General features: G+C 35.7%; 1 long non-coding RNA gene across 1 annotated transcript in view; it reads right to left on the bottom strand.

Moving 5' to 3' along the window:
* Positions 1-24,517, bottom strand: part of LOC104689848 — a 124,700-nt gene that overhangs the window by 57,238 nt on the left and 42,945 nt on the right. The window contains exon 2 of the long non-coding RNA XR_005601524.1: positions 17,085-17,177. This is a non-coding gene — a long non-coding RNA (uncharacterized LOC104689848). The remainder of the gene's footprint in view (positions 1-17,084; positions 17,178-24,517) is intronic.

Here is a 24,517-nt window from a genome sequence, read left to right on the forward strand (position 1 = left end):
AGATGAAAATTTGAAAGAAGCAGCTACTAGCTGATCATATATTAAATATCCTTATTCACACTTATCTGTTCAATTTAACTGTGATATAAACAAGCCAAGGTCAAAACAGGTCAAGAAGTAAATATATACTACAATAAGAGAAATTCAAGACATTACTGACATGTTACTGTCAATAATTACGCTTACATTTTGTCTTTCAGCTCACATCTTGCATTGTAATTAACAATTTATTCTAAATCCTCCCTTTTCCTTTTTAAGAATTGTGCATTGTTAATGCACATATTTCCTGAGTTATATTTATTCTTGGAGGTTATGTATCTGGTTTTTTCTAAAAAAAAATAGATCATCATGATGATAACAGTTTCTAGATATTAAAGTGGTTTGGTTGCTTCTTTGTTTTGAATATTAAATTTAATTCCCTGAATGAAATTTTGCTTGTTACTGTTTATGGAAAACAAGTGCTAAAGTTTGAAAATATTCGCAAAGAATTCTGTTTCATGCCTAATGATCTAGGTGAGGTTATTATAGGTAAATTTTAATTACTAATATTATTAGGAAAACTCAAGGTCATAATCAATTTTTAAATTAATTTAGACTTTTGTTATGTGGTAGATTTTTATCTAAATTTTCTCAAGCAATTAGATCTGTTATGTATTTTAGAAAATTTGTCTGAAGAAAGATTCAGAAGTAAATGAAAGTCTAGAAAATTTAGTTATATTCACTCTACTTCTTCCCCAGGTGATAGTAGGGACTTGAAACCAATGCTTAAATAAACAGTATCTCCAATGTGGAGATCAGTATAAGATCTTCTATCTGATATTAATCAGGCTAGTTAAAATTTATGCTGTTTATAGCCTTTGTTTATGCATAGTTTATAGTCTTCCTGTTCGAATTTATCACGTGCTACAGAGAAAAAAACAAAATTCTCTTGAGAAATTGTGACAGCAGAAATATATTTCTGTCATATCACTCTTTTAGCAACATTTGCTTTAAAGGAATGTTCCTAAAGTGCATAGAAATATCAAGAGAAAGTATACACTCTTTCCCCAGATGAAAATGAGTCTCAATAAATATAACTTAACATCACAGACAGCCCCATGCTTGCTAATTGTAAAACTGCCAGCCTGAGAATGAGTGTATGCTGCAGGATGTGCTGTAATGACACTCTGAAGAATTGTTCAATGAGATGGTGGGAAATACTTTAGATACAATTTGTTTGCATTTGTCAGATTCACATTATTATAATAAATTAATTTCCTAGTTCAGCAGACCTCTCTGTTATTTCCCAGGGACAGGTTTTAAGTCATGTTAAAACTGTACCTGTTATCAGTGCCTTCTATAAATTCTTTTTTAGCAATTGACATATTAGGCCAGATTTTATTTCTTCCGTATATGAATATAAATGTTCATCTCATCATACCAAATAATTCAAAATGAACAGCACGTATAAATGAAGCACATTTTAAATCAAATTTATCAAACATTACTGAAGAGTTTAATCTAGGAATCTCATTTGTTTTGCAAGCTCCACAAACAGGGATTATAACTATTTTTAAAATACTTGAAATTGCAGTAGCATTTTCAGAAGAAATATTGCAGGCAGAAGAAGCACAGAAGACTTTTTTTTTATTCTAAGATGAAGTTTTTTTTAAAAATTATTTTTCTGCGTAAAGTGTTCACTCTACATAATATTATAAATGAACCAGTTTGAAAACAGACAAACCCAAGGATGAGTAATGTTTTTATCCTGAAATTACAAGCTCTGTGCCTGGATTAGTTACAGTACATGTAGCCTACAAATAGAGTAACTCAGAGCTTATTAACACTCTGATATTCATTTGCCTTTTAATTCCTGTCACAGAATCTTAATAAGATAATTATGTTCTTCTCCACTACTTCTTCAAAGCTGAATTATATCTTTAAGGAGAAGAAATTCTGGTCTTCGTTCTACCCCAGAAAGCACTATACTGTCACAATATTGGAATAAAATATATGAGTTGTCTGATTAAGAAACAATTGATTTGGTGCCATGGAGCGGCAGAATTCACAGAATACAGAACTACTGCATTTCCTTCCCCCTCCCCTGTGAGCAATTGAAAGACTGAAAAAGAAGGTATAATGTAGACATCACAATAGTTGTATTTTCTTTGGTCTTGAAGTGAGGACAAATCATGTTCTTTTACAGGAATACAATGACTAGGAAAATATAAGATTCCTCCCTATTCACCAGTGACTTCATAAGCATCCGTAGGGCATAGGAGCTGCAATTGCCAGAACAGATACTACACAGCAAAGTCCTAAACTGAGTAGAGTCATACCCTCAGTTCAAGTGTAACATAGCCACTTGAGAGGTGCTTAAAGGAAGATAACTGATTGTTCTGTATCAAGGTTTCATCTTTTGTGTATCACTGCACTGCTGTTGTCCATTTTTTACACTGCTCACGGTGAACAACAAGAGAATCTGAGCCTCCCACTTACTGCTGTATCTACCTCACTTTGGCTGTGTGTGAGCATAAAGAAAGAAAGGGAGTATCTCTGCACAGTATCAAATTTACATAGGCTCAGTATTCTACTTGCAAGTTCCTGAGAGATTAATCATTTTTTAAGCATAAGTGGGTTAAACAGAAAAGTAGTCTTCATTTTCTTTTGTTCTTCACATTTATTTCATCTTGGTTTATATGCCTTTACACTCAATTTCTCCTTTCCTTCCCCCCTACCTATGTCCCCATCCATTTTACTTTATAGTCCTTCAAATTTTTTTTTTACACAACAGAGTGCAACTTGAGTTTGCTATTGGCTCTTGGTGCACATTTCACTTGATACTGGATCTTGGTTACACAGTTGACTAAACTATATGCTTTTGCAATCAATGCAAAGTTGCATGACAGATTACAGTCTTAAACTGAATAATGTCTATAATTATTTTAATTAAAAGTCTACTAAATAAGACAGACTAGAGAAAGAACACAGTGAATAACACCAAGGTGCAATTAATCTCAATTAATCTCAAATGTTTTGTTAAAGAGAACAACTGAGACAGTTGCTGCTCCTCTTACAGCTGCAATGTACCTGTGGCACTGCTTAGTCATAGGCTGCCTATTAGATGCCTCCTCACTTAAACAGCCTGAAGTTGTGAAGTTTTAGGAGCAATAGGAAGTCTTTGAGAAGGCAGGAGAAACCTTCCCCTTAGGGAGAACAGGTAGCAGAATGGGATCAAGGAAGCACAAAACAAGTTTCATAACAAGGGCTGGATTTGAAAGCCTTCAGCTCTGCTAAAGTGCAGCAAGATGCATCAGCCTTGTGAAGTCTTTGTAGTGAAATGAAAAGAATTCTGCCCATTTTTCAACATCATCGACCTCTGCTTCTTTATCCATATAGTACTCCTTTATGTATAAGGCTTTATAACCATGTGTCATGGTTTCACACTGGTCCAATGCCAGGCACCCACAAAAGTCACTCACTCACCCTCCCCTGCCACAGCTGGGCAAAGGAGAGAAAAATTTGATGAAGGCTTCATGAGTTGAGATATGGACTGGGAGAAAACACTCAAAGGGCAAAATAGGCTCAACTTAGAAGTACGAAGTGAATTTATTACTAACAGAATCAGAGGAGAATAATGAAAAGTAAAATAAGCTCTTAAAAACACCTTTTTTACCCCAACCTCTCTTTTCTTCCCACTGACAGCACAGGAAGACAGGGCGTGGGTATTCTGGTCAGTTCGTCACCTAAGGTTTTCTTCTGCTGCACAGGGAAAGGAGTCCTTCCCCTGTGAGACCGTGGGGTCCCTTCCCACGGGACACAGTTGCCTGTGATCTTCTACAGCATGGTTCCAATCTCATGAGCAGCAGTCCTCCAAAAACTGCCACACCGTGGGTCTCTCTTTCCATGGGGTACAGTCCACCAAGGACAGGCTGCTCCAGCCTGGAAGCAAGGGCCCCCTCTCTCCACCGGTTCTCCCACTGGATCACAGCCTCCTCCAGGCATCCACCCGCTCCAGCATGGGCACCTCCCCCGTGGGCTGCAGGTGGATCTCTGCATCCCCCGTGGATCCCCATGAGCTGCAGGGGCACAGCTGCTTCACGATGGCCTTCACCATGCCCTGCAGAGGAATCTCGGCTCTGGCACCTGGAGCACCTCCTCCCCCTCCTTCTTCACTGACCTTGGTGTCATCATGTTGTTTCCCTCACATGTTCTCACCTCCTCTCTTCTCTCACTAGAAAGTGCCCCACTTTGGTTTGATTTTCTTCTTAAATGTATTATCACAGAGGCATTACCACCATCTCTAACTGGCCCAGCCTTGGCCAGCAATATGTCCATCTCCAGAGCCATCAGCCATTGGCTCTGCTGGACATGATGGAAGCTTCCAGCACCTTCTCACATAAGCCACCTCTGTGTCCCCGCCAGTACCAAAAAACAGGCCATGCAAAACCAACACACCAAGTCTGATTAAATAGTAGATGTCATGTAGCTTATGAGCAACTCTAAGTTTTTGTTTATCTACAAAACATATTGCATCTATATATGTTTATCTACAGAACATATTAGCTACATCTCAATTGCAACAGAAAAGTGCCACTGAACTTTCATAAGATGACATGTTGATGCCCCTTAATACCACAGCAAAACCAAAATATTTTTGAATCAGTGAAACTTCTCCCTTTCTATCCCTGAACTCCATCTAGATCTAACCAGGCCAGAGTAAAACATAAACTAGACAACCAAGTATTTCTCACACACAAAAAAAGAAAGAAAGTTACTGGTGTCAATGGTACAAGACAGGATGAAAATGATCATGCAAAAATAACTCCACTCACACCTAAGTGAGGAATCATGGAACCTCTTTGGGACTTGCTATTCATGTGCAGAATCTGGGAACTGTCTGCCCCTTGATCCTAATGAGATATTATACTCTGGCAGCCTAAGGTTTTCTCGTCCTTTCCTCAAGTTCATTCTGGTCCAATATATGGTTACACAAATTTATCTTATTTTTTTTAATTAGTTACTTATAATTGTATGTTTGAGTTAGTGTAACTGGATAAATAAGAGTGGCCAGTTTCTCCAGACATTCTGAGGCTGTCAGATCCAGGTGACATCATCTGTATATGTTGTCTCAAATTCAATAGAGGCAAGCTGATAGGACCATAGAGTGCAAATAAGTCGTGTGCAGCTCCTGAAGCCAATATTGATACACAGCACTGAGCTGGGAGACCCTGTGTGTCGTGATGATACAACATCTCTTTAGTTCCAAACGTGGTCCTAATTCAAGGGTCTTGCATCAAATTGAGCTGTGTGACATAATCAAGGTGTTTTAGGGTAAGGTTTTCGGAGAAAACATTGGAGAATATTTCTCTTCTCAATATTTAGGAATGCAATTCTTAACACAAGGTTTTTACTTGGTATCTCTTAATTCGCCTGCAGTTCTTTAATATAGTAGCAGGTAGCATTACCCACTACTGATACAGATACTGATTATCCTAAGAAATATTAATTTGCTGAGTTTTAGAACTTTTATGGAAATTAAATTTAACTAACTACTGAAAATGGTTGTGAAAAAGAAGAATTACACAGAGAGAAAACAAAAAAACATAACAGAGGAACATTTTCTTTTATTTTCATGTAAAACCAGTTACTAAGGCATGGTTTTCTAAGATCTTTCTTGGCTAGCTGATATATAATATGCAGACTGCCACAACTTAAGTCTGAGTTGTGAAAGTGGTGAAAGCAGTGGTTTTTATGGCAAATATATGCACAGATATGTGCATTATTGCATGGTTCTACAAAGAATGAGGGTAGAAAGATATTTACAGTTTTTCCAGTCCCTTTTTCCCAAAACTTGAAATTTTTCATTGGTTCATTGGTTGATTGGTTTGTTTTATTTGAGTTTTTTGGTTTGGGTTTTTTTTTACAAAATCTGTTTTGGCTGAAGTCAAATGTAGTGTGTGCAACAATAATGCAAATTCCGGAGGAAACCATAAGGTTACTTAAACATCTTCAATGTCTAAAATATGAAAATAAGCATATAAAAAAGGGAATATATCTGCTGCATGAGCAGTTTTGTTTTCCTCTGAATTTTTAACCATGCATGCAACAACCAACAAATGAAGCTGTTGCCTACAGCTTAGAAAACTAAAAAAAAAAAATGTTTTATCTGGAATAGTCATTTTATGTCTGCCTATAAAAAAAGACTATTCATGTTCACTGACACTTAATTACAGCATATCTGACTACATGAACTGATATTTATGACACACAGAATGGAAATTATTTTAGCACATTTGTTATTTGCATTGTTGGCAAAATTGCATGCACATTACTAGTTCCTCTCAAGCCATTTAAATAATTTTTCAACACTGAATTTTCCAGGGCCTAATAAAATGATTCGTTTACGAGCATTCCCAAATTAATAAACAACAGCAGAATTTATTATTAATAGAAAACAAACCACAAACTATTCCTTAATTTTTAATAGAACAGAAAATCCATTTACATACTACAATTGCTCTGCTAATTGAAAAGCTATAAATTAAAAGTCTGTGTAAATATCTTCTTTCTCAGTTAGTCAACAGAAAATATTCCCTCTTTCCCCACAGGCATGGATGTATTTCTTTTAGATGTCACAGTTTGAAAACATATAGGTTTTGTTTATAAGTTTCTCTTATGATAATGAACAATGTTTGACTTTTAGACATTCTTACTTTTGTTTCATACAGTATTTTTGGTAGATGTCTAAATTTACTGTTCTAGAAAATTACCATAGGTTTTAATTTGTTATTTAGTTCAGTATCAGTATTTTTTCTCATAAAGGGGTAGAATTTTCTTACCAAAGGTCTTCTCCCTGACATATTTCAAAGAAAGAAGCGACACACAGAAACAGATTTCTGAATCCCAGGAATTTCAGCTTACCATCATTTTCTGTTTCTAATTTTCTTTAGAAACATAGACTTGGGAACACAAGCATTACTCATTTTTGGATTTTTTTGTGGTCATAATCACAGTTTTTAATGCAATTTTCAGGATAATGAAATTTGTTGTGAATCACTGGACACAAAATTAATGCCTGAAAAAAGATGGATTAAATTTATTCAATATATGTTACAAATAAGAGAGCAAACATTAATTGGAAGTCTTTTCTTTTAATCCATTTTAAAAAGGGAAAGATGATTTATGCCAGAACACAACCTAACCATTAATGTTATTGTTTTTCAGTAATTTAAGAAAATATATGCAGTATTTTAGAGATAATTCAATCAGAAATTTCATGGCATTTCAACAATATCCTTACAAATTCATAAAGCAGGTCATCACTCCAAAGTATCTAGCAAAAAAACCTACTTAGATGACTTACTTTTCAGTCACTCCAGAACCTTACACACATAAAATTGCAGCTGCTACATTTCACAGCTAAGAATTATATGCTTTTTATATACAGGGGATGTTTTTCCCTGCAATTTTATCTTTTCATAGGACTTAGACTACACAGACATAAATATGGGGTTTGTGGTTGACACAGGGAATAAAAAACCCCATGGTTTCAGCAGGAATTTTCAGTACAGAGATGAAAATATGATAACATGTTGTAAGTTTGGGCAGTTCATGCATAGCAGGTTTGATATTTGTGTATCAATTCAATGTTCTTGTACCCAATACAAACGTGAAGAGTGTATGTGCATGAGTTTCTCTTATTTTTCATAAGGCCCATACTACTATGGGTGTTATTGGCATTTTACATAACCTTTGAAACATCAGTTTAAGTTTATACAATTGAAACTATGGTAAATTGCTTCAGTCAACAGCAAAAAAACAATGAATCTCAGACTAGGGGTTCTAGAAAGGGGACCTGACACAGTCTGAGGCTGAGATATGCTGAACAGTCCTTTCTAACCACAGCAGTCATGTATGAGGAGCTGTGACTCTGGTTACTCATTCTTTTTAGGAGCTTGCTGTGGTGTCTTGGATGCCTGGCCTCCAGATATGAGCTTGGAAGCATCAGGAGGAAAAGGGGATAAGCCATCTTCTTTCATCACACACATTACCTGCCCTCAAGAAAAAAAAGGCTGATTGATGTAGTCTAGGATTTTTTTTTTTAGCATTTAATTTCTTTTTCCTTCTCACCAGCACAGGAGAGGAATTTAACTGGGGATGCAAAAAGAAAAACACACCTTGGGTTTTTATATGGTTGAGGCAGGCAGCAGTCATGCGGGTTACGGACGGGAGATCTCTGAAGTCAGATCTTGGAACATGCGGTTTATTGCAAAGGGCGTAGGTATAGGGGCACTGCTCAGAGCTGCAGCTGGCAGCTCTGAGCAGGCCCAAGAGAGCAAGAGAGTAAGCGAGTAAGTAAGGAGAGAGAGAGCGAGAGGAGTGAGAGTGAAGAAGAAGTAGTAAGAGTGTGCAAGAGTGGAATGGTGAAGTCTTGGTTACAATACAATAAATCATCTTCTGTACTGAATATTCTAATTGTCACTAACCAATCTAATACAAGATACAAATCCTATAGCATTTACATACAGCCTATAAGAGTTCTTATATTACCATAGAGTGTTACATCTTAACTTCTAAAAACTACTCTTTGGACCCCTTCTGCTGAGCTAGGTAGGGTCTGCTCTGACCCTTGGACCTGCCTGCAAGCAGAGGGTATTGTTCAATCAAGAGGGGATTACCTTCAGTTGGCCATACCATTGTTTTCCAGTTGTTCAGTAACTAAGACTTGGTATTTCAAAAGTGGCTTTCATTTCGATGTCGCCTGTAGTTTTCATATTCCCAAAATCTTTTTTCAGGCAACCATATTTATAAGGCTTTCCTGTTTCATCTTCCCCAACACAGTCAGAAAATTCAGGAAGTTTTTTGACAATGCTTTTCTTAAGCACTGTCCATTCCACTGTCTTGTCCATTCTACACAGGAAGTAATATTTCCATTGTTTTTTGTTAAACATAAGGCTTAATGCACTAAATGATGTGTTATTAATGTAACCAGTAAGAGAGAGGGGATGTGGAATGTGCCTGAGATGGTTTTCCAAGAGAACAGTCTTATGGTTTCCTGAGTTGCCTCAGTTTTCAGCATTAATATTTTACCAGTGAGAGAAACACTTGTGCTCTAGTTATACCTTTGAAGGCATCTTTGCTCTAAATGACATAAGCAATACTTTTATAATAGCTAATACTGGTCCCTGAGAGTTAGAAGCATGGGTTCTAGTGCTGGATTTCTCACAGATGTGCCACTGATATTGGACAGAGCAATCACAGTGCATAAGTTTTTTTGTCTTTAAGCTATGAACAATAATAGTCTTCATTCCTCATTTTCCCTAATTTTTAATAAACATGTGAAATCTGATGTAGGGCAGGATTTAACATGTTTGAAGTACATTTGAGACAATATACAATTTGAGATCCAGGTAAATGGAAGGAATTTCAAACCAGGTAAAGAGAATTTGTCTGTGACTGCCCTGTAGTCCTTTTTTTTAAGGCAAAATCTGTATTAAATAATTGGATTACATTAGGTAGGATGCAGCTGAATGGTGAAAAACCATGAATGTCTCATCAACTGTCAATTATGGATAAACAGCTTTCATGTGCTGACAACACACGAAGGGCTTGCACACATGCAGTCATTTGTGCTGCTTATTTATAGTTTGACTTTGACCATAGAAATCTTACTTGCTTAACCATAAAAATCTAAGGTCTATCACAACAATGTGTTTTATAGCCTGGATATTTATCAGAAATTTAAGATACAAACTCCTAGTACGAAATACAAATACTCCACCAATGACAAATTATTTCAATTATTTTATCGCAGAAAATGTGGTTAGTGGTGGAGCAAAGAATTGTGATGGAATACTTTACAAAATACTTAGAGGAAGATAAACATGATGAAAGAAGATAGCATTTTGAAAGAACACCTCACAGATACAAAATAGGAGAAATAAAGTAGTCAGGTTTTGCAGCAGAATATAATCAAATATTGATATCACTTAAATGTCAACACCCATGCTGTTCTACATAGAAGTGATTTGGAAAATAAGAGAGAACTGAAGTAACAAAATTTGCTGATATTACAAAGATTACTTGACAGTCAAAGAAAAAACAGTTGTGAAGAATTAGTGGTTTCTACCAGCACCATTCAGGAAGGTATTAAATACATCGGTGGCAACAAACAATGTGAAATAGAGAAGAGGAAAAAAAAATAATTTCTTTCTCCTTGAAGAATACTGTGAAGTACAGCTCTCTAAACTTAAAAAATATCAGACTTCTTCTGAGACATTTTGACACTGGCCTATTCAAACCTGTTTTCAGAATCTTTAGAAAACACAGTTAAAGAGCACAGTAATTTTTTGAGAGAATTTCCGTGATCCTTAAGTCAGAAAGCCTTTGCATACCTTCCAGAATTTTGGTGTTAACTGTGAAATAAGTGGATTAGCCCTAATGAGGACAGGTGGAAAGTGGAAGGATCTGCTAAGACACTGAAAGAGAGCACAGCACCACAAGGGGTACAATGGAAGACACTTGGCAATAAAACTGACAGTGAAATTTAGTGCCAAGAAACACAGTCATTTAGCTGACTACAGAGAATTATACAGCAAAAACTGAAAGCCTGGAGAAATACCTCAGGTCCAATCAGCTGTAAATTTTGTGATTTGAGCTCCTACCCTCAGCTTCCATCCATGTATCTTTCCTTTTTACCTAATAAGCAGGATGAAACATCAGACATTCTGGCACGCTACAAATCAATTTCTATTACTCTACCGATCAAGATAATTTATCTTTGTCATAGTTCAAGCCATTCAATCTCAGTGACAGAGTTTAGTTCTAATTTTTAGTTTGCTCTACAGGAAGTGGTTTTGTTTTGAAATGATGTCCAAAACTCCCGTGTTTAATCAAATACACATTAAAATTCAAACAGATAGAAAAGAATAATGGGACTCACTACCAATAAAATAGCCATTTCCCTATATTCACTCTATTGTTAATCATGGCATTAATATTTGCTTTGTATAAATGGTTTCTGTAACATTGACTCAATTTATGTCAATCTGCATTTTTACACATCCTTGAACAGCTTGCTTTTTTTTTTTCTGAACTCTAGAAGTGCTGTCAGTCTTATTTACTTTCCATTGAAAGCACATATGTCTATAGTAAAATTCAGAAATGATAGAACAGAAGCTTATTTAAAATGCTTCCATGGGCATAAACAAATAATACATATTTGAAATTTTAAATATCTGTAATTTCAAATACATCCCTATTTCTTTCCTAAGAAACAGAAACTGAGGACTTGCTTCTAAGCGTGCAGGTACACACAGCCTGTTGAAAGCAATATTGACCTCTTAATTAATATTTTTTGCCATAAGAAATAGAAAAGCTTAACATTTAGTCCTTCCATTTCAAAATCCCACTGTTCACAGCTTAGTGGAAAAGAGCAAAAGCCTTACAGATGTCTCCAGTCATCCCTCAAAGGGTGTCCAACAGCAAAGAGCGGTGGTAGATCTGAAGTCTGGTGGTAAATTTACCTTGTTGAGAGATCAAGGAGGGATGAAAATCCTGCCCTCTACTCAAGGCCAGTATTAATTCTGATGTTTTGGCATGTACCCCAAAGTAATATGCATGGAACTGTAGATGCTTCCTCTAGTAGAAAAATCAAAACAGGGGAAGTACTGAAAACATAAAAATATTCCTACCTACAGGCAGTTCAGGGCAACTGTTCTTTCATTTCTGAGATAGGAAAATCTGAAATTGAACTTCCAAATCTGAAAAAAATTAAATTGCCTTCCAAATCTGAAAATTCCCAAAGATTCCTGGCTTCAGTCCATCTTCACTACAGAACAGAGCAGCATTCAGCACAGTACAAGCTAAGGTCACCCACTTATGAGTTCTATTTATTAAGTAAAGATTACCCCAAATCTATAGATGTGTGCTCTGATTTACACAGTCAGAGAATGAGCATCTAATACAGGAAGTTATCATTCAAATTTTTGGGGCAAATCTTTTTGAATACAAAACAGAGATACATGGTCCTAAATTAGTCCTACTGAAAAATTAAAACTGATATCCATATCATTATAAATGACTGTTTTTATCTTCCAAAATGCCCTTCTTGTCTACTCCAGGTAGACTCTACAGATTACTCCTCTATATCTGTAAAGCGCTGTTAAGGTGAATATATTTTCAGTACATTTATTACAGGAAACTGTCTTTTGTCTGCATGTAGTTAATACCCACTCTCAGCAATGACAAATTGAAAATCAAAGATGCTTTTGTAAATTATCAGATACATTGATTTGTACTCTCATATATTTATAATAGACTTCAAGCACACTTTTAGCATCAAAATAAATTGCCTTACAGCTCCTTCCCTACCCTACACTTTCAAGCTGCAGTCATTCATTCAAAAGGCTGTTGTGTTATTGCTGAAGGAGAGACAGCAGGAAACTTTACTTTCTTTCTCGTAAGTGCATAAACCACTACCAGCTAAAAAGTAATGATCAGTTAATAAATAACTGGCAGCAATAATTCAAACCAAAATATAACAAACTCTTATCCTAATTTAAATTCATAAACAGTTTACATGATATTGATTTTTTTCTGATGTTCTACAGGCTTTCTTCCATAGAACAAGAATTGACTTGAGATATGGCTTTCAGCGGAAAAATAGGAGGGCATGAACTACCTTTTCAGGTAAGAAGAAAGTGTCTCTTCTCTTTTGGTTTACTTAATAAATACTGAGCAGGATCTCTAGCCAGTTTATTAAAGTCTCCAGCTGAATACTCTCCTCTGACAGAGTTTGAAGTCACAGTGCTGACTCCCAGAAAAATGTACTACCTGCCAGGGTATCATTAAACTTTCATATTGATATCTTCAATCAGGAAGCATTACTTGGAACAAGACCTTGAACTCAGGGATTTCGTGTATCTGTTGAGAGTGTTACCTATTCAGAAAATAGGAGATTATAATGTCATCCTAAGGAAACCTGTTTCTAGAAAGGTTTGGCAGGACACACTCATTCAATCTGATTTAATTCACCCATGGTTCTGACATACTGCTTTCCCTTCAGACTCTTCATCGCTACTTGGTGGGTTTGTTTTTGCTAACCTGAAACTGACTCTCCTTCCTCCGCACCATGTTCTCATCTCAGAAAACACTTGGAACAAGACTCTTATCAGCTTTTGGTTTCATCATGGACTGATCTTAATATATGAATGTCTTATTGGTGGTTTTGTTTTGGTTTGGTTTGATTTGGGGTTTTTTTTGTTTTGTTGGGTTTTGTTTGTTTTTGTTTTGTTGGGGTTTTTTGGGGTTTTTGTTGGTTTTTTTTTCTTCAGTGAGAACAATCACTGGAACAACCTCTTCAGGAACTTGATAGACTCCCTGTCACTGGAAGTGTTCAAGACATGATTGGATTGCTGGATTATCTCATCCAGGCTTTCTCATGAAATGTTGGACTGGATGATCTTTAGTCTTACTGTCCAGCCTGTTGTATGGTTCTGTGTTTCTATGATTCCAAGTTCAATGGTTCCTGGACTGGAGGATGGGATCTGACCCAGGCTCTACCAGATTTTATGTGACTGCTCTGTTAGGCCTAAAACCATACTTCTTTATACTTAATTGTTCCAAGACAGCTCTTAACAGAGTTCCCATTACCAGAATATGCTACATCATGGTAGCCATTATGCTGAATATGCGCATTAGATAGATTAGGAACATGCAGATCTCCTCATATTTTGGATTATTGCTTTAAACACTTAACTAATTAATATATGGGTAATGGTATTTCTTTAATAACATTTTAAGTCTTTTCTTAAAAAATCCCTGACTTGAAAAAAATTTGACTTGCACTGGGAAGTATGAATACATAGTCCTAATGATTAGACGCAAAATTTTTTGAAGACTCTGCACTTTATATGGAGTATAATATAAATTACGGAGTAGATTACTAGCTTCTGTCTTTGGAACCTAGCTCTGAAGGAATTTTTTTCCCCAATATACATTCCATCATACAGGAACAGTAGTATGCTATTTCATTTTATGTCTTTTTCAAGCACTTATATGAAGCAAAAGTACTCAAGAATTCATCACAGTACTGTGCATTTATTTAAAAAAAAAATTAGAAAGAACATGCTTCAATAAAAATCTCCATATATGGGCTTCTACTGTCATAAATCTATCCAGACAAAACACTGAAGTAACACATGGTCTAAGAAAATCACTGAAAAATAATTTTGACTCGTAAAAATTTGGAATTTTTTTACCTGAGGTCTTACGTTAGAAACCATTTTATATTTAAAGGACTGCAAAGGCAACAAAAAAAATTAAAAAAAGAATATTTCATTATAGTTCAGCTGCTTGTCTTAATTTTGAAAAAAGTAGGCAAGGCCTACTGACCCTGTGTCCAGGGTCAGTCAACAAAAAATCATTGGAATTATTCTAGACTTGTATACCTGTAAGATATAAAATAAAATTCACACCAAAATAACTAATTACTGCAGACTGCAGCAAACTGTCAAAAATAAATCTACAGAAATAATTTATCAATCCCTTCAATACACAAAATCATCTGGTTTCATTAAATACTTCACCAAGAAGACAATGTGAATTTTGAAGCCAATTCAAGCTTTTAAAAATTATTTTTCAGTTTTCTAAAAAATTTTAAGACTTTTTTAAGTAAGATTTTTTTTGTACTAATGATCTGTTCCATGTAATGCATGTTAGTCTCACACTTCTGAGACCAAAAAATAGTTGAAATAATATTACATTGTCCTGGGTTGCAGTGTATTGTATTACCATCCTCATGAGCTGTTGAAACCAGGTGGGGCAGTGTTTCCTTGCCTCCTCCCTCAGGACTATATTCTGCTAATGAGCCACTCAATCCCTGGCCTCATGACGCATCATCCCATTGTGAGATGCTCCACCCAGAGGGAGGAACCAAGCATTCCATCCTGGATATAATCTGAGATTCCGAACACCACAGACACCCTTTCCACCGGATTCCCCAGAGGACAGGAGCTACACAGCCACCACTGGACCTTCTGAGGAAGAGCAGGCCCTTAATGCAGGATCACTGCTTCAACAGAACCATACCCACTACTTCAGGAGGACTGCAGCCACCATTTTATTGGACTGCTACCACCACCCTGACTAACAGGGTGTCACATTGTATCCTGACTCTGTGTTTCCTGCCTTTTTTTTTTATTTCCCTATTAAATAGTTATTCTGACTTGGTGCTTCCCACTAGTTTGTTTTCAAACTAGTACATACATTCACCTAATGAGGACAATCTTTCCTACAATACAGTCCAGCAGCTTTTCTTCAGCAGACTCATATCAAGTACTGTAGGCTGTTTGAAGGAGCCAATGACAGAAGTATTCTCCACAACCATTCTGTCTTTCCCTAGCCTTGTTTGATCATTACTTCTCAGCCTCATCGGATATGTGATACCATTCCACCACCATTTTATCTGCTCATCTGCTGATTGCTTTCCTGACACTTTGCCCTCTGGTAACACTAGCTCTGATTGTTATCCAATCTTTTGCTAAAATAGAAAAAGAGTTTCAGTGTTGTATCTCAGATGTGTATATTGAATGTCAATTACACACCAACTGTTCAAGTATCTATCCACCAGCAGTTCCAAAAATTGGCTATTACAGATGAACAGGTATGAAATGGAAAATACATAATGATTATTTGAGCATAGTCTGTTTATGAAGCATGTGAACTGTAGACCAAATAAATCTACATTTTTGATAGACCTTTTTATATGGATTCTCTATCAAGTGGTTTTACAAGCAAGATGCAAACAAAGAAAGAAATTTGAAGGTTACATATATTCTCAATGAGGAAAAAATCTCTTAACCACAATGGAGTTCTAGTGATGATTTAAATCAGTTATCTACCTAGCCTAATGACCAAACTACAGAATGAAAACACTCAGAAGCTCACAGAGCTGAAGGATTCCTCTGAAAGTGTGAATAAAATCTGGCCACATAAACCAGAAGTTCCTCAGTGTGGAACAGATTCAGCTCACTGTCTATGGCAGGGTAGATATGAACATTGTGCAGGCAGTTCTGGCTACATTTTTGACACTCAGTTTACCACGTAGGAACTGTGTGCTGCTGAGCTGAAATCACTGTCAGAATATGCAGCTGGATGATATTCCCTTATCTATTGATACATGTGGAGCAATAAGCTCTCTTGGATTGGATTTGTTGTTGAAATGCTCAATAAATACTTGAAAAGAAAGATCCATGCTACCTGTCCAGCACTGCTTAACCCAGTTATGAAGATAAACAGAACAGTCACAACAAGGATTTTAATTTCAATGAAGAAAAAAACAAAAAACCAAAACTAGAACCAAAACAACAAATTGCCTTTCTCCTTCCAAACATAAAATGATGACATCATCAACTCTGACAAGCTGCCTATAGATTTATTTTATCTTTACATTTTCAGACAGAAATTGACATTTTAGTGCAATGTCATGAAGACACAGAAAAGTTTACTGAGAGCGTCTTTCTGAAATAATAAGGTCAAAAATGACAGATGGAGCTTAATAAGTCATCATATTTCAGGAAAATGCATATTGTGCATGCTATTAAGACAATTAAGGTCTTGCAGAAATTAATGCAAAAAATTAATTCTTCCAGAATGTTTGATCTTTGGTGTGATAATCTACTACCTGTCCAAATATAAAACTAATATTTTTTGCATTCTTTCCTTCTCAGAACAACAGAAAGACAGAATGCTTATTTCCAAATTAAACCCAAAATCACTCTGGTCTTTATTTTAAAAATTTTTATATTAATAAACTAAACACTATACAAAGCACTGCCTTTGATGCTCTGGGTAACCAGGGGCCTTTTATTTTTATTATTTCAAAGTATATTGTTTCAGAACAATGTCTGAGTAAGGTAACTCTATGTGATAATTAGACCAAGTTAACAGGTTTCCCACAAGATTTGTATGGAAAATATTGCTTTTACTAAGCCTATTTTTACTGAGAAAATATTTAGTAGGATTTCTGTACTTTAACTTATCCAAAATTAACATTTTATTTCAGGTCATAGTGTTCATTAGGAACACTAATTAGTACTTACTTCTTTTTGCAGCTCCATTCAGGTCCTGATGACTCAGTCTTCCCAGTGGGATTCCTATGATGTGCCTCAGAAATTTTGTTCAAACAGGGATTTCTAGCAGATAAAGAGAATCGGGATATATGACACCTTGAATGATATTTCTTAAAGCAAACAAGCAGTACAAGACAGTTAAAGTTAACCTGAATGCAATATCTTCTTCATAACCCCCTCTTCCCCTCTAAAATGGGGAAAGAATTAGGAATAAAAATAAAATAAAATATTCTGCATCTGAAATTAGAAATATTTTAATGTAATCTATTTTATAAACAGTTATTTTTTCCTTAGAGATAATACAGAAAAAATCAGTGTTTATCTTCTGCCAGTTCTAAATTTTTATGAAAATTTACTTTTAGAAAGAGAAATACCAGGGACTATTATAAATGAAAATAAACTTTAAAATTTGTATTCTCAAATACACTCAGGCTAAAGAACTGAAACATAAAACTACTCTGTAAAGACCACTGGAAAGATGACTTGAGATAAGAGATGAAACCTTTTCCATCAAGGCTAAGTAATACCTTTTTATCCTGTATTAAATTTGTTTTACATAACCCGTGGAAGGATGATATATTGGGTTTGCATGGTCAGGTTTTGATAGCAGGATGTACTCCTGCCACTCATGGATGACCATAGGGATGCAGAGATCCACCTCAGCCCCTGGAAGAAACCCACGCTAGAGCAGATGGATGCCTGAGAGGAGGCTGTGAACCTGTGAGAGGTCCATGCTGGAGCAGGCTCCTGGCAGGGACCTGCAGACCCAGGGAAAGAGGAGCCCAGGCTGGACCAGGTTTCCTGGTAGGACTTTTGACCCTGTGGGGTCTCATGCTGGATCAGGCTGTCCTTGAAGGACTGCAGCCAGTGGAGGAGTGACCCACATTGCAGCAGTTCATGGAGAATTGTTGCCTGTGGTATGGACTCACACTGGAGAAGCTCATGGAGAACTATCCCCACACTGAAGCAGGGGAAAGACTCTTCTCCCTGAGCAGCAGCAGGAACAATGACCATAACCCCCACCCATCCCCTGGGCCACTTCAGGGGAGGAGGTAGGGTTGGGAAGTAGGCAGGGGGAAGGGGAAGTTTTGAATATTTATTTCACTTCTCATTATCCTGCTCTGCTTTTGACATAAAATATGTGAATTTCTTCAGCTTAAAGTATTCCTGTGGAACAATGTATCTACTCTGACCATTAGTTAAACTATCTCTAGTCTTTTAAAAGAATGGAGGTGAAATGGGTCTCATTTTAGTTTTAAGGTATCTTCATGAACATCCAATATATTGTCTTTTATCTGACACTTTCAAAGTTTATTAAAACAAGAGGAGAACACTACCAGTATTGCCCCAGGTGATAACTAAGCACAACACAGCCAATCACTCACCTTTCCCCAATGGGATGGGAGAGAAAATCAGAAAAGTGAGAAAACTGATGGGTTGAGATACAGATTGTTTAGTAGGTAAAGCAAAAGAAAGAAAGAAAGAATTAATTCACCACTTCCCATGTTCAGTCATCCCCAGGAAAGCAGGGCTCCATCACACATAACCGCAACTTGGGAAGACAAATGCCATCACTCAAAATGTCCCTCTCTTTCTTCTTCCTACCTCAGATTTTTGGGCTGAGCATGACATCATATGGTATTGAATCTCCCTTTGGTCAGTTGGGGTCAGCTGTCCCAACTGTGTCCCCTCCAAACACATGGCAGACCCTCAGCCTTCTCACTGTCAGGGCAGGATGAGGAGTAGAAAAGACCTTGACTGCATAACCCCTGCTCAGCGATAATGTGTTATCAACAGCACAAATAAAAACATGGCTTCATACAGTGAAGGAAATTGCCACCAGCCAAACACAGCACAACCAGAAACATGGATATCAGCAAAAAAAGGATTATTCCATCTTGAGTCTGTACAGAGTCTACAGTCATGAACACAAGCTCATGCTGAGGATACCAGAGATATTTGCTAGTCATCAACCGCCTGTAGTGTAAATACTTCCTTTATCTTTTATCATTTGCTGTCATTTCAATTGTTTGACTCAGCCATGTTTTGAATTTGACTTTCACAAATGTAGCAGAGTGAAACATTTAAAAGCTTCATAAACAGAGTTTTTGTTAAACTGAGAAACAGATGGAAGCCAGCAAGCAATAAGTGTCAATACGTCAACAAATTATAGGTTATCTCTTGAGACAATCCCACTGGGCTCAAATTCATTACCTTTACTTACACTGAATAATTATACAGATTTAATTTCACAAGAGACTACGTGCAAAGTAGGGTATTAAGTGCCACTAATGAATGTAGAATCAGGCCCACTGACAGAAACAGGAGTGCAATCACTACTCTGTGTAAGATTTGCTGAAATAAGCCAAATACTACTGTTTTAAACATACAGTCTCAGGTCATACATTTGAACTTTACTTGCAGCCATTTTCTAAATCTTACTTGCATCCTGACTACTCAGCTCATTTAGTTTGTGAATTATTCATGTTGCTTAAATCACTTAAAACTGTGAAATGTTTGTGACATGATGAAGTAACAGGGAACATATGTGAGCCTAATGTTTAGAATAGATTTTCCACATCTGTCTTTTATTAACAAATCACAAGTATCGTTATACATACAAAGTCTACAAGATTAGATGACTCAATTAAGAGTCATCTAATCTTGGCTTTGATTCATCAACAACAATCAACAATAATATCATCAGTTTGCAACATTTTGTAATACAAGGTTTATTGAGGTAATTATAAAATATATTGGTGTTTTTTACAAATGGTAAATTCTTAGGATAGCTGTGCCCAAACTAATATGGTTATAATGATCCAGGCTCTACCAAGAATACAGAAACATCACCCAGGCATGAAGAGGTGGAATAATGAAAGGCAAAGCTTAATTGTAGTTGAATTTGCCAGTGGAAGTGAAGGACAGGGAGGGGCTCTGTTGTGGCTTTGCCAGTCAAAGATAGACTGAAATAGTATGTTCCTACACCTAGAGAACTTTATTTGACAACAGACACAGAAATAGAAAAGGTTTTTGCTAGCTTCTTTGTCTCTGTCTTTGCTGATAAATCTGCCCTCAGGCCTCCCAGATCTTGGCCTCAAGGCAGTGTGGCATAGGGGAAATATAACCCACAGCAGAAAAATTAAATAAGCCACTTAGGCAAACTGGAGTTCTACAAGCCCATGAAATCTACTAGGTGGTTAGAAGGTACCCAGGATGGTTAGAAGTGCTGGATGATATCATTGTGAGGACTTGCTCAAAAGCAGAGTTCCCTTAGGGCTGGGAAAGATGAATTATGTCTATATTCAAGAAAATCAAGAAGGATCTGGGCAACTGTTGGTAATTGTCCTGACCTTATTACTTGGGAAATAATACATCAACTTTTCTTTGAAACAATACACAAGGATAAGCAGGACAAGAAGATGATAGAGAACAGTCATTGTGAACCCTTGCCCAAAAGAGAAGTCAAGGTCCCACATATGGGACCATCTCTATCCTACCCCAAACACCCACACTTTTTTCCCTCTTGTTATGAGTATTGTTTTCTCTTAATAAATATCCTTTTCTTTCTGTCCTCTAAAAATGAGGATGTGCTAAATTTATAAGCTGATGATGCTATGTTTAAAGTCTACATAGTCCAGTTTATACCAGTGTAACAAAAAGACTTTGGGTTTTTATGGTGATAGATTTTTCTTTACAGTTCAAAAGGGAAAATATAATTTGATTTGCAGGGTTTGAAATGATTTATGTAGCATTTTCTGGCTCCTGTAATCAAAATTGAAGAACTTATATTATACTCTATGCACAGTGATCTAAGATTCCATTTATAAGCCTAATATAACATATAATAGAATATTGAACAATCAATCAAGAAATTGAGAAACTGATGACTAAATTATACAAAATGTGAAAGATTTATGACTCAGCTGCTGAGGTTGAAATTTCAGGGTACTGTAAATATCAGAGAATTCACCCTACATTGATGCAAGTTCATAAATTCAGTTTACAAACATGGAGTCATGCAGAAAGGAGAAATATAAATACCAAGAGTAAAACATTTCTGCCCTCAGAAACATGATTTTCCTATTCCATATTTTAACCAAGAATGCATTCCAAGACAGAAATGCTGAACTGAACAGCACACAACTGAAAAATATATTTGAATAGAAAATATTTTCCAGTGGCACTAAGAAATTTAAAAATACCCCTAATGTTACATACTCTGAACATCAGCTTTGCCTTCTCATCCATTATGGACAAACCAGATGCCAAATCATACCTTACACCCATTTCTCACAGACTGTACTTCAAAGAAATTCTGACGAGCAGACCTAACTAGTCTTTAATTAATTTATAAGCATTGCTAGTAGCTGTTGCTTTCCATGGACAAAAATATTTAAAATAGTTATTTATGTAGCAGAATAATGAGGAATACTGCACTATTTCAGTGTATAATAATATGACTTCAAGGTCACTGATTCTTCATTTTTTATACCTTTCCTTTGGAAGTTTAACCTGTGAGGCAAGTGCTGTTTCTTCCTGTATTTTGGCACAGAGAGGCTCAGCATTGAAGCAGAACTTCTACATGGTTCTCTAAGACAATGAATGATTAAGGGTTACTGACACTTTCAAGTATAACTGAATCACAGAAAACTTGTGTGAAATCTTTACCCGAAGTTCTGTCATGGGGCTGAGTGGGCTTTAGGGATGGGCATTGACATTCATTGGGTCATCATATTGACTCATCATCAAATGTAGCTCATTTTCTGCCATGCCATTCTTCACAGAGAACTATGAGAATGGATATTATCCTTTTTCTATCCCCATATGATTGTGGGAAATCACTTTGTAATGGAAAAATGTTAATTATGTAGGTCCCAGACTCTTTTGTTTAATTCTTTCTTTAGTGTGTCAACCAAAAATTCTCAAATTCCAGATCATCAGAAAAATATTGAATGAGCATAAGAAAGTTGTCCCTTTAAATGATAGATTGCCTTCTATGTTAGATCTGCCTTAAGGTAATTTTCTTCAGTGACATTGTGCTTCATCTGTTTTGACAATAACAACTTTCAACAGTGGAAGTGGAGACTGAGGCTTTGAGCAGCAGAGAGCCATATGGTGCCATCATTTTTTTTAAGCAGAACTCTGCACTGAGCTATATAAGCTGCTCTGTGTAAAACATTGACACACTTTGTATACAGTATGAGCTGAATATATTTTCCAGTATGTTATCAATGGTTCTCAGTACAAATCAATAAGGACACATTGAGAATTATGAAATAATTCTCAATATAATATTTTCTATCTGTGTTTACTTTATGGCATTTGGCCCTATATTACCTTATTTTTTACTAAAAAACATTAGAAATCTGTCTGGGTTTAAGTTCGTTTTCTTGAACTTAAGTTTTTGTCGAACTTAAGTTTTTATCGAACTTAAGTTCATTTAAGAACATATTAGCTGGTATATTCTTAAATGGAAAGGAAATGTTACATGTTATACCGCTGTAAAGTAACACAGAATCAGAATAAAGGAATAAATCCTTGTTCTTTTATTGTAGGTCTTTACTTGACAGTTCTCCAATAACGCAGAGTTCCTAGCTGACCTGTTATGCCATGCACTCATATTATAAAGACAAATAAGGAACTGCAACCCCAAGGTTAAATGAAAGCAATTCTAGTAAAATATCATATTTATTTAATAAAGTGATGGTTATAACCCTATCCTGAATAATATTAATATTTTATGATGTCTAACAGAACACGAAAACTTCTGCAGTATTAGTGAGAATTTCTTTATACATTTAATGTATAAAAATGTTTTTCAATTTAAATTACTCATATATGATGCTTGAATAGACTAAGCTGTGTCACCAGTAATAAATGTGTGGCATGATTGTAATGACAAAATTTTAATATTGTTACAAAAATTAATTGGGTAATGCAACTTGTTTACAGCAGTCACTGCTGGCAAATGTTTACTTGTTCAGAAACCACACAAATACTAGCATGTTACTTTAGAGGATTTATTTGGAAAATATTTAGTCAATTTTGATGGCATTACTCTGAAAGTAAAAGACAGTGCAGATGTTTCCTCTTTTATTTACCTTCTTTGATTCTCTCAAACTGTATTTTCACATACTAACATAATAAATTAGTTTCAAGATATAGACAGAATAAAAAATATGAAACTTGTTGAATCAAGAATACCTGTCAGCTTTTGATAGGGGCACCCAGGTGCTCTTGTGATTACAAATCAAGATTCAAAAGATATTTCAGATTGACTGCTTTTTCAGAGGTATCATACACTTTTTGTGTTACATTCCTAGAAAATTGGCCTTCCTACATTTATGACAAAACCTGATATTGAATGTCATAGAAAAATAAAAATATGCTTTCTGTAGTAATTTGACATATATGAAAACATAATGCAAAGTCATACTACAATTTCAATTCTATTCTGTGAAAAGAAACAAAATCCAAGACAATTAATTATTTCACCAGGATATCCAATTATGGTGGAAAATTTCTCCGTTACTAATTAGAGGAAAATATTTATTTTTTTCCCTTGAAATTTATTGATACAATACATTATTTTGGTTTTTCAACATAATTCTTATTCATGCAAATTTACATAGTACAGTGGCATTTCTCACTAGCTCATACAGTGAAACAGCCATGCTCATCAGGTATGGTATATAACAAGCCTTTTTTCTTCCTCTGTGCAGCTTGATAAAAGCAACATTATAATAAGCTACATAAACATATAATTATGTTCTATTATCTGCAATTGTGTCGTAGGAACCTTATTACGTCTTTGTTAACGTGATAAAATATCAGCGTTAAACTACAGTTAGAGAGCAAAAAGTACTGCTTTAAGCATAGCCTGAGTTCTGCGTTCAACATCATCTTCTTTTTTTTTTTTACCAGAAAAGAGAATCAAATGTTTTTAGAGGTGCTTTTATTTTAGGTTTTAACTTAATCAAATACTTGTGTTTAAATAAAGTAAACATAACCATATGGCCTCTTCAATAGATACTGAGGCCAGTAAAGGTCTTTCACTGACTACAGGTCAAAGATAGTGATGGCATTCCCGAGATATCAAACAAAAACTACCAGACACAAGAAGGGGAAAAAACAAATCAATGTTTTCAGAAATCCTATAATGTAAAAACTCCCTAGTTAAATTAACTTTAACACACCTTGAATATTTACCTCTGGAAGGAAAATAGAGGAATAAAGATGAAGTATACTGCAAAAATTATATGTGGAATATGACAGGCAACAGCACCAACCTTGAAAATAATGTCACAGTTGGAAGATTTAACAACCTGATTCTAAAGCAGTGAATAACTGTGAGATTTATACTTTTCAAATTATTAACTGCTTAAATACAAAAACTGACA

This window comes from Corvus cornix, chromosome 2, assembly GCF_000738735.6.
Source record: "Corvus cornix cornix isolate S_Up_H32 chromosome 2, ASM73873v5, whole genome shotgun sequence".
Taxonomy (NCBI): Eukaryota; Metazoa; Chordata; class Aves; order Passeriformes; family Corvidae; genus Corvus; species Corvus cornix.